The following is an 18,157-nucleotide window of genomic DNA, read 5'->3' as shown; positions in this document are numbered from 1 at the left end:
AGAGATGATTAATGTCACATCCATTGTTGATAGAATAGATTGAAAGCAAATAAGTAAACTACAAACTCCAGAATGAAACTTTTAAAAAATTGCATTCCTATACAGGTAGTTTTAAATTTATAACCGTTCATTAAGTCACCATTCAAAATTACAACAGTATTGAAAAAAATAATTTAAAAGTGAAAACGTCTTTGTATGTTACAGCACACACACCCCACCATGGTCAATTGACCACATTTCGGCCATTTGGCTGCGGGCATGTATTTTTGATCCTTGTGCTGTCCCAAGTTATTTGATCACCATTTATAACTTCTCAGCCAACTTCAGACAAGCAAAGTCAGATGGGATGGGGAGAGTGATTTGTTTAACAACTGTGGCAATAAAGTCTTAAAATGAGGCACAACCCATTTATCAAGGAGAATAATAAAGAAGTTCAGGTTGAAATGTGGGTTCCTTGGTGCTCTCTGATTTTGACTGTTTTATTGCAGACACTTCATTACCCAAGCTAGGCAGCATTACCAGACAGCACCAAGGCCTCCTCACAATTCACTTAGCTGCCTTGCCTAGGAACAAAAATTGGGACTCAGTTGTAGATTGAGGGCTATCTGTACAGAATCCACTAAATGGAGGTTAATATTCAAGTACATGTTTACATATTCAAGTACACGTTACATGTTTCAGATTTATGCATTTTATATCTAATCATTGGTATTTCTACTTCCCGTTTTAAGGGAGAGGTTAGATTATAGCTGCTGAAGTTAAAACTTTCTCATGATTTGCATATTGATAGTAAAATATTGTCTAAATAACATTTAAATAGCAAAATATTGTTTTTTTTTGTATTACATGTGTTTGTTTTCCATATATTTCTTCTGATTGTGGACAGTTTTTGAAAGCAGAATTTGTTTGGCAATACATGAATAATAGGGAAATTTATATTTATTGGCTTGATATAGAGTGATATTACAGTGACTAGGTAATATTAATGTAGGTATACTTCAAATAATTATCTGTTCTTTGCATTTCTTGTTCCTTGCATTTTGCTGATAACTACCCCTCAATCTCTTTTGTGGAAAACCTCTTATCTTTGCAAATATAATTACACTTTTTCCTGGCAATTCACAGAGTTAATGTACAGTCCTCTTCCAGTCAGCTGCAGAAAGATGAGAGGGCCCTACAGCATGGACCTATTGAAGTCCTCCATCTCTTTCTTCCCCCTGTTGTATGTGAAGTGAAATGGGAAAGAAATGTCTCTCTCTTCCCCCTTCGTCTCTTCAGCCTGAATGGGATACCATGGATTTTTGTTTTTCCTGAAGAGGAAATTACAAAGAAAAAGACAGATCACCTCTGAAACATTGACAAAGATGGTTTTCCCACTATAAGTCAGTTCAGCATACGGTAATGTACTTATTTGTGGACCAGCCTATTCAAAATGTCTTTCCAGATTTAGTTTGTCTCAGAGTTTCCAGTCTAATAAAATTTAGAAAAGTAAAAAAGGAAATGCAACAAAAAGGTTTAGTGATGTTTAAAAAGAGCAACCTAAGCAGGGTGGGTGAAGAAAAAGAAAAATTAGTTGAACATAGCGTATCTCCATTTTTTGTGTGCCTATTTTTTCCAATTTAGATTTCTCCTGTTGTTTTTCCTTCATGCGTGTACTCATATGATCACTTATTTTTGAATGGATATTTTCTCGTGCTAATCTTTCATATATGTGCCCGTGGAACTCTTCAAACAATTTCAAATAAGCCCCCAAATGTTTGGGAAATTCTGAGACCATTAACTTATATGGAATTTTCAGAATTATTTGTTTGTCTGTTTTTTGTTTCTTTATTTCCATTTTTTTTTTAATTTGAGATAGCCAGGCAATTTTTTATCCTTCCCTGGAAATTAAGAACTGAAGAATGAGAAGTCTTAATGTTTTGAATATTAATCATAATTAGAAGCAAAGCTGTGGGTATTGTTGTTATTATCTGGTTATGTTGTATAAATAATTGGGAATAAGTTTGCATTTATTTTTAGAAAACGTTTCTATTTTTCATACCAAGACAGATGAATAGTTTGTGCCATTCATTTTAGATATTTTCGATAAGATGTTTCTTAAATTCAGTCGTGTACAGGCAGTGAATTTTTTTATGTAACTTATTTAATATCACATACATGCTAATGTATTTGTCTTACCTCATTTATCCTTAAACGTGCAGTACATACATGTTGTAAGTGGAATGGAGGATAAATAGAATGCATGATGAATAGGATGGAAGTAAGAGAGGAAGCTATCTAAGATAATGAAAAAATCCAATTGCATTCCAAAGCAAACTTTTGTAAGCTGTATCTCCCAGATGGAATGTGGCTCTTCAGAATTTGTGTATTGGAGAATAGTCCCTCAGCAAAATTTCTCTCAGATTTTATAACCTAATCTAAGAGCTCCATTTAATTTTTTTTTAATGTAATAGCTCCTTGGAACAGTTTGAAAGCATAACAGCTGCTACATACTTTAGAAAAAGGGCTGCAAATACCTCTAGGAAAAACAGATATTTTTTTCCTGCCCTTCCCTCCCTCGCTCCCCTCCAATTAGACTTCCAAATGCAATTCTTATTTGTTTGTTTCACTCCACTCTAATATATCGTATATCAGTTGCCTGGGGTAATCCTGGGAGTTGTAAATCCACTCATCCTCAGATGGCCACAGTTGAGAATCACAGCTTTTACCGTTTGCTCTCTAGAAACCTTTTCTTTCAGCTTTTTTTATGCCTTATTATTCAGAATAGAATAGAATTTTTATTGGCCAAGTGTGATTGGACACACAAGGAATTTGTCTTGGTGCATATGCTCTCAATATACCTAAAATAAAATATACATTTGTCAAGAATCATGTGGTACAACACTTAATGATTGTCATAGAGGTCAAATAAGCAATGAAGAAGCAATATTAATAAAAATCTTAGGATATACGCAACAAGTTACAGTCATACAGTCAACATGGGAGGAAATGGGTGATAGGAATGATGAGAAAAACTAGTAGAATAGGAGTGCAGATTTAGTAGAAAGTCTGACAGTGTTGAGGGAATTATTTGTTTAGTAGAGTGATGGCGTTCGGGGAAAAACTGTTCTAGTGTCTAGTTGTCTTGGTGTGCAGTGCTCTGTAACGACGTTTTGAGGGTAGGAGTTGAAACAATTTGTGTCCAGGATGTGAGGGGTCAGTAAATATTTTACCCGCCCTCTTTTTGACTCGTGCAGTATACAGGTCCTCAATGGAAGGCAGATTGGCAGCAATTGTTTTTTCTGCAATTCTGATTATCCTCTGAAGTCTGTGTCGGTCCTGTTGGGTTGCAGCACCAAACCAGACAGTTATAGAGGTGCAGATGACAGACTCAGTGATTCCTCTGTAGAACTGTATCAGCAGCTCCTTGGGCAGTTTGAGCTTCCTGAGCTGGCGCAGAAAGAACATTCTTTGTTGTGCTTTTTTGATGATGTTTTTGATGTTAGGTGACCATTTTAGGTCTTGAGATATGATAGAACCTAGAAATTTGAAATTCAGCAAAACTGAATACAGTGATCCCTCGATTTTCGCGATCTCGTTCTTCGCGAAACGCTATATCGCGATTTTTCCCACCCGATGACGTCACTCTCTTCCTTCCTCATCTTTCTTTCTCTCTCTCTTTCTCTATCTTGCTTCTTCCTCTCTCACACTCTCTTCCTCCCTCTCTCATCTCTTTCTTTCCTTCTCTTTCTTTCTCTATCTCTACCCCTCTTGCTGGCGGGCGGGCAAGCGGGGGCATCAGCGAGGAAGACCCAGGGAAGGTTCCTTCGGCTGCCCAGCAGCTGATCTGCTCGGCAGCGCGATAGCAGTGAGGAGCCGAATCGGGGTTTCCCCTTTGCGTGGGCGGCGGGGAAACCCCGATCTTCGTCTGCTCGCTGCTGCTGTGGCCACCCAGCAGCTGATCTGCTCGGCAGCGCGGTAGCAGCGAGGAGCCAAATCAGGGTTTCCCCTTTGCGTGGGCGGCGGGGAAACCCCGATCTTCGTCTGCTTGCTGCTGCTGCGCTACCGAGCAGATCAGCTGCTGGGCGGCGCAGCAGCAGCGAGCAGACAAAGATCGGAGTTTCCCCGCCGCCCACGCAAAGGGGAAACCCCGATCTTCGTCTGCTCGCTGCTGCTGCGCTACCGAGCAGATCAGCTGCTGGGCGGCCGAAGGAACCTTCCCTGGGTCTTCCCCGCCGCCCACGCAAACTCCACCATCTGCGCATGCGCGGCCATGAAAAAAAGGGCGCGCATGCGCAGATGATGTTTTTACTTCCGCAACCCTACATCGCGAAAAATCGATTATCGCAAGGGGTCTTGGAACGGAACCCTCGCGATAATCGAGGGATCACTGTATACAAATCAGAAATGGTATCATATCCTAGATGTTGCTAGTTCTATAAAGTCGCCAGGTTTTTTAGTTACAATACTAAAGTTACGTTACTAAAGTCTTTATCTGGATTTTAAAAATAATTCAAATATAAATTTAAAATATAACCAATTTCTAATTATCAGTTCAGGATTGTTCCCAGCCTTGTTTAAGTAAGTGAAATTCCAGCCGATATTATTGTTATGAATGCATTGGATCATACCCTACTTTGAATATACTGCATATAAGTAGAATAAACTGCTATTCAGCTATTGAAGGACACAAAATAGAAAGATTCCATATTAGTCCACAAGGGGGCCCCAGGAAACAGCAAGATCCTTGGTAAGTGTATATGTAAAGAGAAGGTGGCTTTTTTAACATACTAACCAAAAAGTTATCTTTTTAATGGTAACAGCAATTTTGATATTTTTGTTACAAATTTAGAATGGGAGGGCCTTTATTTTTACAAAATGTAATAAAAAAGATTAATATTTGGAATATGTAGGGAAATTCCCTGAGACATTTAATACGGAATAAATATTTATTCTGAATTTATTAACTTTCTTATAGGTATTTTAAAGAAATTAGCTCTATTTCCTGTCCAAACATATTTTTGTTTAAATCCTGGATTCAGACTGATGCCATTTTGTAATAAGAAAAGTACAGGTATTATTTTAAAACATAAGGTGCAGACTAAAAAGAGCAATTATCCCAATAGCACAGATTTAAATGTGCACGTAGTCCTTATTTGGCAACTGCCTCATACACAACCATTCACAATTATGACAGTGAGAAAAAGTAATTTTGTCATGAATCCTCATATTTATGGTCTTCATAGGTCTGTAAAGCAAATGAAGCTGAACTAAGATCATAAGTATAGTCATAATTTAAGTTAACAAAAACTACATTTAATGACCAAGTTATCAGTCTCAATTGTGATTGCTGAACAAGGATTGCTTGTGTATATGAAAGTGTTTTTCAGCAATTGGTCTACACCTATCCCTAAGCCAGTGATGGGCAACCTTTTGAGCTTGGTGTGTCAAACTTCACCAAAAAACCGAGCATAACTCGGGTGGTGTGTCACCTTGAGAAAAAAAACACAATTTTGTGATATTTATAGTTTAAATAACAAATATGTATAATTATTTAACTTACCTGCTTAGTGACTTCTTTGTTAATCTGTCAGTTGGTTTCTTTTGTTGGTCTTGTTGTTATTTAACTTGTGTGGGGTGCCATGAACTAAGATAAGTGAGGGGGAGGGGGAATTCTTCCAGTGATGACGAGCCTGTGGCAGTCCAGCAACAGGACCTCCAGACCGCGATCATAGGGCCTCCAGACAGTGATCACAGGACCTCCAGACAGTGATCACAGGACCTCGGATATGTGTCCCCCGCGGCATTCCGCTGCTCCCTGCTGCGTCAGCCGGAAGTTCGGCCTAGCGGAAGTCCCAGGCCTAGACACTCTGTGCCGGAGCTCTGCTGTTCTGGCCTACAGACCTCCGGCACAGAGTCATTAGTCTACAGTCTACACTACAGCAATTTTTTTATCCTCGGCTACTGCACCTGGCCGTGTAGGAGGCGAGGATGAAACATAACTCTCCGAAAGTTTCTCCGGCGGCCGTGTGTCACTGAAAATGGCTACGCGTGTCAGTGCTGACACGCATGTCATAGGTTCGCCATCACTGCCCTAAGCCAACCTGCCTCTCCTTAGGATTCAAATCAAAACTTAACTGGAATTTCTTTGAAGGACTTTTACTCCATTTCTATAAAATAGATTATATGAGATTTATAAAGAATTTAAAAAAAATCTTTATACAGAAATTGCTATGTGTATATAACATATGTAGGGGTGGTCTCTACGTGATAGCAACAGGATATAAAATGACTGGGGCTAGTGTATATAAAATGGAAAAGGTAGAATTGAAAACAGTAAAAGAAATGTATATGAAATGGAAAATGCAATGGAAAATAGAACATGTGTAGAAAAGTTAGGGGCAAAAGATAATTAGGTTCCTACCTGTGTGTGGACAAAAGATTCTCAGAGCAGTTTTAACAGGTTTTAAATAAGTTATAATCACACAAAACATCTATCTTAAATTATAGCTTCTATTTATATTCACTTAGAAGAACATCTTAAATTAATGGTGCTATAAATCTTGATATTTCCTGCACATCATTTGTGCGCAAGTGGCTGAAAGTGTTTGAATGGTACAGCAATTTGGAGCTCTAAAGTAGACTTATTTATTTGTATCCCATCTTTATTATTTTTACTAATAATTCAAAGCAATGAACAATATATCTTATTCAATTTTCACTACATTTTACTCAATCCATGACATCTCCTGGTTCTAAAAGTCATGTGCAAACTAGGGAAGTACATCTGAAGGCATGTCTAATATTTTAATGTACAGACATTATGATTAAATCTGTGGCATAAAGTGAACTCTTGGTGTGTTTTTCCAAATGCAGTAAGTGAGGTTAAATGTGTATAATTTTAGAAGAGGTGTGTGTGTGTGTACATATACATACAATATATACATACAGTATACATATACATATACAGTATGTAAAGTATATTTTTCTGTATGTACATATATGGCATATATACCTAGGATTAAATAGTATATTTTGGATGTTCAGTAGTAGTAAATAGATAGAGAAACTGAATCTTGTTGAGGCCTTTGAGGCAACATTTGATATGAATGATGTCAAGTTGGCCACACCCACCCAGTCACATGACCACAAAGCCACTCCCACCCAGTCACATGACCACAAAGCCACTTTCACAAAATTAAGTCATGCCCGCAGAGTTGTAGCAAAAAAATTTGGAACCCACCCCTGCTTCTAATTTCCATGTTTCTATCTAGAAGAATCCAAGTAGTATAATTTAACTGGTTACCATAATAGGCATATAAATCTGAAAGTTACAGTTTGTTTTTAAAATATTTCTTGCATACCTTATCTTTTGGGGTATAAGATGCACCTTTTTTAAAAAAAAAAACCAGGGTGAAAACTTCAGTGCGTCTTATACACTGAATATATCCCCCTCCCCCGCCCTACACACACACTCTTTGGTCTCTGCCTCACAGCAATTTATCTCCTTGCAACAAACAGTCCAGAGTCTGATCAGCATAAGCAATTGAGTATCAGCCTCCCTGCACACAGCTGATTCAGTACAAGCAAACCAGATGCTAGAACTGAAAGTAAAAGTAGCTGCAAGGAGTCAAATTGCTGTGAGATGGACTGCTGGCAATGTTGGATTGCTGAAACTGCAAGGAGGAAGTCAATAACTATAAATGTCTATAAAATGTTCAAATTATTAGCTTTATTTTTTAAGGACTGCTTTATTATTGTTTTAGACAAAGTGAAGGAGCTTTTTAAAATAAATGCTTGATCTGAAGAGGCCCAGTGCTATTCTATCTTCTTTTTAATAGCAGAGAATAACTATATTTCCAGAAAGCCATATCCAATTTAAAGATCTGTAAAAGTATAATCTGAAATGTAACAGCGTCCTAGTTAGTATTAAGATAAGATGGTTCAGTTAAACTCTTGAGTTAGTCATGTTTGGAGTAGATCTATTTTAATAATTGGGAGAAGTTAGTGTGACTACATTTAAGAAAACTTTCCGGCATTAATGTATTGCCATAATGTACATTTTTCCAATTCTTTGCTATTTTTATGGGTCAGACACACATGTACAGAAATACATAGCAAACAGTGTATATCATCTATGCTGTTTTCTGTTTTGCAAATTGCTAAGAGGGAGAGGCCTTTCTTCCTTGTTTTCCTCCCCCAAAACTAAGATGCGTCTTATACTCCGGAAAAGACAGTATGTATCTTGATAATATTTCCATTCACCATACACAAATCGTTTTGTCTTATTAACCTGCACTGTATACTTTCGACATCTAGAAATCTCAATGTCAGGGATGGGCAACCTCAAAATTCCTTTGAATATAATTGGTGGTTTCTGCAATTTTGTGGCAGGAAGACTGGAAAGTGTGGTAAAAGGCTTCGCACAGCTTAACCAAAACCAAATATTTCAAAGCAACTCTGTTAAAAGCATGTATCTGGGAGGACAAAATTTACTCTCCACTTATATATTTATTTTTTTTCTACTATGGCTTAGCTTTCTATGTTAAAAATGGCAGAGAGAACAAAAATTGTCCACAAGGTAAGAAAGTAAAAAGTGAGATTCAAATTTCAAGAGCCATTTATATTTAAACATCTTGTAGAAAGACATGTCTGAATGTTTCAGCTAACCTTTATATTTTTATAATTTTATACACTTTGTAGGATGAACTATGAACATGAAAGATAATGTCAATTTGGAGTAAATACTAAACCTTCATAATATACATAATTGCTAATATCTGAATGTAAATCAGCTATTCTACTCAATGCAATTTATATTCTCTTATACTGCATTCAAAAATGTATTCATTCTAATAAGTTATTAAAATTATTTTGAATTTTTCAAAGATCTTGAAAAAAATTGCTTAATGTAATTCAGTGGCATCCAAATTTCATAACAAAATACCATTTGGCAAATAAGAATAACACATTTTGTTCAAATATTCAGCTCTGTTTCATTTTATAACAAAAATCTTATGTTTGTCTGATTTTATAATCTGAAAATAGTTTCAGTCTGCCCCATTGTTGGATGAAAAGATCAAGAGCAATGAAGACCCAATGCCCTAGGGCTGCGGTGTCAAACTTAAGATCTGCAGGGTACTTAGATCTTGCCTTGGAAATGGAAGGATTGACCCCGTAATCAGTGACGAATCACCATTCCCAGCGACACCACAATGGGCCACAAGCGCGCACATCCGGTACGGAATGGGATTTGGCTTCTGCACATACACAAGCTGAATCCTGCTCGAGAATCCACCAATTTTCAGCATTTTTTGCTTCCACGCATGTGCAAGAGCAAAAAGTAGCTGAAAATCGGGAAAAATGGCTACTGCTGCAGTTTGGAGGCCTCTCAGAGCAGAGGAACAGCCTTCTCCTTACAGGTGAGAGACCTCCAACCGCCGCCGCTGCTCATTCCGGCAACCGCTGCCTGTTCCCCGCTGAGTCCCAGCCGTTCATTCTAGCAGCCATGTCCCCGCCACCTGGTCTCTTTCTCCCCTAGCTTTTCTGCTGCGCAATGCTGCTTCACCCTCTTCTGTGGCGCGAAAAGGAGGCTGGGTGGCCAGAGGCTGGCACCACTGCGGCCTGTTGCTGCTAGCTGGGGCTCTCACTGAGCTTCTCAGGTCTGGAGTCTTGCACAAGTATCCTCACGCGAGGTTTGGCTGTTGCGGGTGCGCAGCAACCAAAATCTCACATGACAATCCTCATGTGAGCAATATTTCTCCGATTTTCCTGAGTTGTTTTTTTTTTTTAAACCAAGCGAAAATCACCAGAATCTCTCTGGTTGTGCCTGTGAACGGGTGCCGGAAACCTAGAGCTGCATGCACAGCTCCATTTCTACTGCCAGAACAGCATTTCCCGCCGTTCCGGCTGAGCCCCATACCTGCCCACAATTGTTCTGCCAATAAAAATGAGCTACCATGGCCTCCCGCAACCCACATACGGCCCTCCTGAGCAACATTTTCACTGGCATAGGGTTGCAGGAGGCTGTGGCAGCGAAAAACAGAGCTCGGGAGCCCTTTTTCGCTGGCAGTGCACAAGTGCCCCCGACACAAGTGACATCGAGCTGACAACACCCACCCCGTCCCAAGGTCAAACACAACCCTGATGCAGCCTTCGAAATCGAGTTTGACATCAGGTAATATTTGCCATTGGATAGACCCTGCTCCAGATAAGGAAGGATAGTCCTGAACTCTTTCAAGTTTTTTAAAAACCCTTAAAGATAATATGAATGGGTTAAATAATTTGTTTACAGATAGTCCTTAAATTACTATGTCAATTGAGCCCAACATTTCTGTTGCTAAGTGCTAATTTTCTTGTCCCACCTGTTAAATGAATACCTGCATCTGTTAAATTAGTAACATGGTTATTAAGGGAATCTGGCTTTCCCCATTAACTTCGCTTATAAGAAGGTTGATCATGTGACTGACCCTGGGATATTATAACCGTGATAAATATGAAGCAGTTGCCAAGCATCTGAATTTTGATTATGTGACCATGGGGATGCTGCAATGGTTATAAGCGTGAAAATGGTCATAAGTCAGACTACCTGTAATGTGAAACTTCCAGCAGGGTACTCATGAGCACGAGCATGCCTGCAGAATTTGGGTCTTTTTGTTAATTTTATTTATCAACTTTGTTTGCCACTCATGGTATCATGAGAAGAGTTTGGGAGGCTTACAATATTAACCTGCTAGTTTTTGGGGAGACCTCTGTTCCCCAAATGTTTCTGAGCTTTGAATGATATAATAAATTGCATGTGGTATGCTGCACAATAAAAAAAACCTCTCAGGCTGTAGCCTTCTACTTTTTCCAAAGAATGACTCTGAGTCTTCTGGCTCTTCCTTAGTACTGTGTTAATGTGTTTTTGTTGGGCCCATTAGGCAATAGAAATATATACGAGCTTATTTTTGTACTTCTTTTACCGCTGAGCCCTATTCTTGCCTCAGCGGTGAGGCCAGCAGTTGCTGCTTTCCTCACATATTTAATGCAAGACAACTTAAGGAAAGTGATTGGTGCATTTCCTTGGCATAAGCTACTCATGGGAGAAACATCCATCATTCAGCCTAAGAGAGCGGGCAGGTTTTCACAGATTTCTGGACCATCTATCACATGGTACGTTTCTCTGGCAGATTCTGCTTAGTAAAATACTCAGGTCTCTACTGTAGGTAAAAGCTGCCTGGAGTCATGAACAGGTTTTCTTGTAACTTATTAATGTCTTTCTTCTAAAGGGAGGTTTTTAACAAATTATGTCTATCAAATTAAGAGAACAATTATGACATTTCTAAAAAAAATTCTGTGTTTAATTGGGTCCTCTAATATCAGCTATTGCCTCTCAGAATTAAGTTAATTATTTTCATTACTTATTGATTTTTAAGTGGGTTAACATAAACAACCTAGTCATTCATTGTTAAAATAAAATAGAATAGAATAACACAGTTGGAAGGGACCTTGGAGGTCTTCTGGCCCAACCACTTGCTTAGGCAGGAAACCCTATACCACTCCAAGCAGATGATACAAATAAAAGATATTGGATATACTTGCAGATAAATGGAGAATTTTAGATTCCAAGATAACCCCAAATTACATTTGGTTTATTTGCAGGGGGCTTATGTATGTATGTATGTATGTATGTATGTATGTATGTATGTATGTATTATATTGTGTGTGTGTGTGTGTGTGTGTGTATATATGTCACGTGTTTTTTTTTGCTGAATTTGAAAATTAAGGGGGACTAGGATAGATCTATTTCGGCCTTATTTTGGCCTCATCAGCTAGCCATACCCACTGGGACTTGAACCTGCAACCTTTGCCTTGTAAGGCAGAGAATTATATATATATATATATATATATATATATATACACACACACACACACACACACACACACACACACACACACACATACAGTGGTACCTCGTCTTGCAATCTTAATTCGTTCCGTGAGGAGGTTCGTAAGGTGAAAAGTTCGTAAGATGAAACAATGTTTCCCATAGGAATCAATGTAAAAGCGAATAATGCATGCAAGCCCATTAGGAAAATCCAAAATATTAAGGCTTTTTTTAAAAAAAGCGACGGGTGGACGAAGCTGAGGCGAACAGAGTGGGGGGAGGGATAGCAAGAGGTGGCAGTCCCAACAAAGCAAGGCGAAAAGAGCCTTTCTTGAGCTCCATGAGTCCCTGCCTCCCATTTCTGTTTACCCCACTCTGCTCATTTCACTCACACCTTTCTCCTCTCTTGAGCTCCATGAGTCTTTGCCTCCTGTTTTTGTCCACCCCACTGTGCTAATTTCCCTCACACCTTTCTCCTCTCTTGAGCTCCATGAGTCTTTGCCTCCTGTTTTTGTACACCTCACTGTGGTCATTTTTCCCACAACTTTCCTCTCTTGAGCTCCATGAGTCTTTGCCTCCTGTTTTTGTCCACCTCACTGTGCTCATTTTCCCCACACCTTTCCTCTCTTGAGCTCCATGAGTCTTTGCCTCCCATTTGTCTGGGCACTGGGACAGACTTATCCTTTCCCCCAGAGAACACAAAATGCTCCATTGATTCCAGGCTGCCCAGATAGAAGGGAGGACTTCTTTTCTCTGGGAGAGACTTCCTCCCTCCTTGACAGCTTCTTCCCTCCTTGATAGCCCTGCTGCCTTGTTCTCCTTTTCCTCCCCCTTCTCCTTTTCCTTTCCCCCTCTTCCTCCCCCTCGTCCTCCTCCTTTCTTTCTCTTCCTCCCTCACTGGTATCCAAACGACCACCCCCGTCCTCCTGGATCTGTCCTTTATGCTGCCGGGATATCCCCTTTGCTTGCCTTAAATCCTGCAATTAAAGTGCCTCCAAAGCCAAGGAAAGGGGCGGGGGAAGAGACTTGGCCATGCAGTTTGGAAGGGGGAGTTTGTCACTGGGATTCAAAGCAGTGCCGGCAAAAATGAAGGGAATCCTAGCGACGGGAGCCTCAGGGAAATATCAGCAATGCAAGAACGGATGCTTCGGCTGGCAACAGAAGTCTAGAGGCGGGGATTCCCAGCGAGGGAGACTCAGGGAAATCCCAGCGCTTCGGGACATCCCGGCAGCAGCTCAGGTTGGTAAGATGAAAATAATTCGGAAGAGGCAAAAAAATCTTAAACACCGGGTTCGTATCACGAAAGGTTCGTATGAAAAGGGGTTCGTAAGACAAGGTATCACTTTATGTAGGTGTGTATGTGTGTGTATATATATATATATATATATATATATATGTGTGTGTGTGTGTGTGTGTGTGTGTGTGTGTGTGTGTGTGTGTATATATATATATATATATATATATATATATATATATATATATATATATAAAATTTTTGGAGTATAAGACGCACCAGCATATAAGATGCACCTTAGTTTTGGGGGAGGAAAATAGGGGGAAAAATCTACCTACCAGGTATTCATCTAGCTATAATAGGTCTGGTCAGCTTCAGCATATTATCCCCTGATTAGAGCTGAAATAAATCTTCTTTGATGGCAGTAGAAATGAAAACAAGCCCGCAAATACTTAAGGCTGGAAAAAAACTTTGGAGGGAATAGGATGCCAAGAAGTTCATTAGCACTTTGTTGGGGCTGGGGGGGAAAGTTTCAAAAAAGCTACATTTGGAGTATGAGACGCACCCAATTTTTTCAGCCTCTTTTAGGGAAGAAAAACATGCATCTTATACTCTGAAAAATTGTGTGTGTGTGTGTGTGTGTGGACACACAGAGAGGTAGAGACAAAGTTACGAAGAACTTACAAAGAATTTACATAGAAAGAAAGCGAGACTAGTATAGATCTACAGTAATACCTCATGATACGAACTTAATTGGTGCCAGGAGGAGGTTCGTAAGGTGAAAAGTTCGTAACACGAAACAAAGTTTCCCATAGGAATCAATGGAAAATTGATTAATGTGTGCAAGCCCAAAATTCACCCCTTTTGCCTCATTTCCGCCAGCATTCGGATTTTGTTCGGGTGTGGGTGGAGGGGGGGAGACAGGGGAGACAGCACAGGCTGCCCGGAGGGAGCCTCGTGGGTGGATTAACGGAAAAGTCAACAGTTACTGTCCGGCTTGCAATGACTGGAAGGGAAGAGAGGGAAACGCACGGGCGGTTTGTACGTGCGTCTTCTCTTATTTCCTCCCTCCCTCCTTCCCCCTCTCCCTTCTGGCCTCCCTCCTCCTCCTCCTCCTGTATTCCTCCTCCCTCCCAGCCTCCGGGCCACATTCTCCGTGCTGCTGGCCGGCTGTCATCTTCTAAAGAAGCAAGAAGAGGAGGAGGAACTGGGCGCCTTCCTCCGCCACCACCGGCGCCCAGCTCCTCCTCTTCTTGCTTCTTTAGAAGATGACAGCCAACTGGTGGCGCGGAGGCTGGGGATGGTGTGCGTGTGTGGAAAGGGTCAGCGGGAGAACTGGGGGGAGCCATGGCCACTGCCCCGTGGAAGGGACCCGGATGGGAAGCTCCCGAAGGTGTGGGCTGGGGTCTTTCCGGGAGAGCAAGCAGCAGGCGTGGGCTGGGGTCCCCCCAGTTCTCCCGCGGACCTCTTCCACACATGCCGACTCCTGCAGCCTCCACGTTTTTCTTTCGGCTTCGGGCTGGACAGGAGGCGCTAAGCCAGCCCAGTGGCTTTTTACATTGGGGAGATGTTGCCAGCCCAGCGGCATTGATTCCTCCGGCCGCTTAGCTCCTCCCATCCACCCAGAAGCCGAAATTTCTGGCCTTTGTTCACCAGCCTCCACGTTTTTCAGGTCTGCATCCTGGGCGGGCGGCGGGCGAGGAGGCACGACCGAGCGGGCCCGGCTCAGGCTCCGGCTAGGACAGGGCTGGGCGCGGCGGCGAGGGTGCGTCCGACTCGGGGCTGGCGGCACCCGACGCAGCGGGGAACATCAGCGTGGGAGGCAGGAGAAGACCAGGCAACCGGAGCAGCAGCACCGCCACTCCCGGCTCGGCTTCCCTGGCCGCCACACGCAATGCGTGCTGCGATCTTCCGGGCCGGCAAGGCTCAGTGACAGAAGGCAGCCGCCTGGCCCGGGAGGCTCGGCTGAAAGGGGCCGGGGCTGGATCCGCTGAGCCTGGCCTGCCCGGAAGATCGCAGCGCGCGTTGCCTGCGGCGGCCAGGGAAGCTGAGCCGGGAGCAGCGGCGGTGCCGCTCCTGGCTCAGCTTCCCTGGCCGCTGCAGGCAACGCGCGCTGCGATCTTCCGGGCTGGCCAGGCTCAGTGACGGAAGGCAGCCGCCTGGCCCGGGAGGCTCGGCCGAAAGGGGCCGGAGCTGGATCTGCTGAGCCTGGCCGCCGCAGGCAACGTGCGCTGCAATCTTCCGGGCCGGCGAGGCTCAGTGACGGAAGGCAGCCGCCTGGCCCGGGACGCTGGACCGAAAGGGACCGGGGCTGGATCCGCTGAACCTGGCCGGCCCGGAAGATCGCAGCGCGCGTTGCCTGCGGCAGCCAAGGAAGCCTGCACCATATTGGCCTTCCAGAAAGAACGCTGTAAAGATCTGGCTTTTCCAACAAGCCTAGGGCCATTGACCCCAGAGGTTACTAGCGGCTGCTATTATTTTAAATTGAAATATTTTATATTGATCCATATTTATTTTTGTTGTGAGCCACCCTGAGTTTTAGGGAGTTAGGCAACATAGAAATATATATATACTGCTCAAAAGAAATAAAGGGAACATTCAAATAACACATCCTAGATCTGAATGAAATATTCTCATTGAATACTTTGTTCCGTACAAAATTGAATGTGCAAAACAGCATGTGAAATTGATTGATTGTCAATCAGTGTTGCTTCTTAAGTGGACAGTTTGATTTCACAGAAGTTTTATTTACTTGGATTTACATTGTGTTGTTTAAGTGTTCCCTTTATTGTTTGAGCAGTGTGTATGTGTGTGTGCGTGTGTGTGTGTGTTTTCTGTCGAACAAGGCAAAGGCTGCAAGTTCAAATCCCAGTGAGGGTATGGCTAGCTGATGAGGCCAGAACAAGGCCAAATTAGATCTGTCCTACTCTCCCTTAATTTTCAAATTCAGCAAAAGCATGTGACTATGTATGTATGTATGTATGTATGTATGTATGTATGTATGTATGTATATCACCAATAGACATAGTATAGTATAAATTAAGTGATTTTAAAAAATATAATAAGTTGATATTTCAGATTGTCTCCGATTCCCTAGAGTTTTATCTAACCATATTGAATCCTTTTTATACTTCAATCTGGTTTAAATGCAGTTCTATGATTAATCCAAAATTATTCAGAGATTTTCCAATGCAGAGAATAGAATTGGACCTGGATCTTTCTGGTCCTTGCTCAAAACCTAAATCTTTACACCAAGTTGGAACTCTATATACATGAGCTACACAAAAAAATAAGGTTCTACGTTCTTGCTTCTCCATTCTTTTCTCCTATCTGTTTTGAACTAAGTCTTTATTTAGACTTGTACTATAGATTAAATATTGTTCGTAATATTGGTTTATCACAGATTATTGCCCTGAAAACAGCATTTGGTTTGTTTTAATAATTTATCACTATGTATAAATAGTTAATTAATTAATTAAATTTAATTTCTACCCATCTTACCATAGGGTAACTCTGGGCAGCTTACAATCATAACAGTAGAAACATAGAAGACTGACGGCAGAAAAAGACCTCATGGTCCATCTAGTCTGCCCCTATAGTATTTCCTGTATTCTATTTTACAATGGATATATGTTTATCCCAGGCATGTTTAAATTCAGTTACTGTGGATTTACCAACCACGTCTGCTGGAAGTTTGTTCCAAGGATCTACTACTCTTTCAGTGAAATAATATTTTCTCACGCTGCTTTTGCTCTTTCCCCCAACTAACTTCAGATTGTGTCCCCTTATTCTTGTGTTCACTTTCCTATTAAAAACACTTTCCTCCTGAACCTTATTGAACCCTTTAACATATTTAAATGTTTTGATCCCTTCCGTCCTCCAGACTATACAGATTGAGTTCATTAAGTCTTTCCTGATACGTTTTATGCTTAAGACCTTCCACCATTCTTGTAGCCCGTCTTTGGACCCGTTCAATTTTGTCAATATCTTTTTGTAGGTGAGGTCTCCAGAACTGAACACAGTATTCCAAATGTGGTCTCACCAGCGCTCTATATAAGGGGATCACAATCTCCCTCTTCCTGCTTGTTATACCTCTAGCTATGCAGCCAAGCATCCTACTTGCTTTTCCTACTGCCCGACCACACTGCTCACCCATTTTGAGACTGTCAGAAATCACTACCCCTAAATCCTTCTCTGAACAAAATGTGGTCCCATGACGCAAACTCCTCCCTTTGAATCCATTGTAGTCCCATGACACAAACTCCTCCCTTTGAATCCATTGTAGTCCCATGACGCAAACTCCTCCCTTTGAATCCATTGTAGTCCCATGACGCAAACTCCTCCCTTTGAATCCATTGTAGTCCCATGACACAAACTCCTCCCTTTGAATCCATTGTATCAGTCCATGCCCAGTCAACGAAGCGGTGGAAGTGATGTGCCGGTGCCTGGAGGCTGTTGGGGCCTGGATGGGTGTCAACAGACTCAAGCTCAACCCGGATAAGACGGAGTGGCTGTGGGTTTTGCCTCCCAAGGACAACTCCATCTGTCCGTCCATTACCCTGGGGGGGGAATTATTGACCCCCTCAGAGAGGGTCCGCAACTTGGGCGTCCTCCTCGATCCACAGCTCACATTAGAACAACATCTCTCAGCTGTGGCGAGGGGGGCGTTTGCCCAGGTTCGCCTGGTGCACCAGTTGCGGCCCTATCTGGACCGGGACTCATTGCTCACAGTCACTCATGCCCTCATCACCTCGAGGTTCGACTACTGTAATGCTCTCTACATGGGGCTACCTTTGAAAAGTGTTCGGAAACTTCAGATCGTGCAAAATGCAGCTGCGAGAGCAGTCATGGGCTTACCTAGGTATGTTTCTCCATCACTCCGCAGTCTGCATTGGCTGCCGATCAGTTTCCGGTCACAATTCAAAGTGTTGGTTATGACCTTTAAAGCCCTTCATGGCACTGGACCAGAATATCTCCGAGACCGCCTCCTGCCGCACGAATCCCAGCGACCAATTAGGTCCCACAGAGTGGGCCTTCTCCGGGTCCCGTCAACTAAGCAATGTCGGTTGGCGGGC

At 42.0% G+C, this 18,157-nt stretch overlaps 1 protein-coding gene and 1 long non-coding RNA gene across 5 annotated transcripts in view; one reads left to right on the top strand and one right to left on the bottom strand.

Annotated features, from left to right (window-relative positions):
- Nucleotides 1-18,157, top strand: part of ZEB1 (zinc finger E-box binding homeobox 1) — a 111,116-nt gene that overhangs the window by 33,995 nt on the left and 58,964 nt on the right. Inside the window, exon 1 of one of the 4 annotated variants that reach the window (XM_070729118.1) lies at nt 1,155-1,398. The exons of the other annotated variants lie outside the window; for them this stretch is intronic. The gene's annotated coding sequence lies outside the window, so the exon portion shown is untranslated. Of the gene's footprint in view, nt 1-1,154; nt 1,399-18,157 lie in introns of those variants that run through there. 4 annotated transcript variants of the gene reach the window in all.
- The window catches only part of LOC139154479 (uncharacterized), a 36,374-nt gene continuing 18,286 nt past the window's right edge, over nt 70-18,157 (bottom strand). The window contains exon 3 of the long non-coding RNA XR_011556914.1: nt 70-1,310. This is a non-coding gene — a long non-coding RNA (uncharacterized lncRNA). The remainder of the gene's footprint in view (nt 1,311-18,157) is intronic.

This window comes from Erythrolamprus reginae, chromosome Z, assembly GCF_031021105.1.
Source record: "Erythrolamprus reginae isolate rEryReg1 chromosome Z, rEryReg1.hap1, whole genome shotgun sequence".
NCBI lineage: Eukaryota > Metazoa > Chordata > Lepidosauria > Squamata > Dipsadidae > Erythrolamprus > Erythrolamprus reginae.
This window is presented reverse-complemented; position numbering and strand designations above follow the sequence as displayed.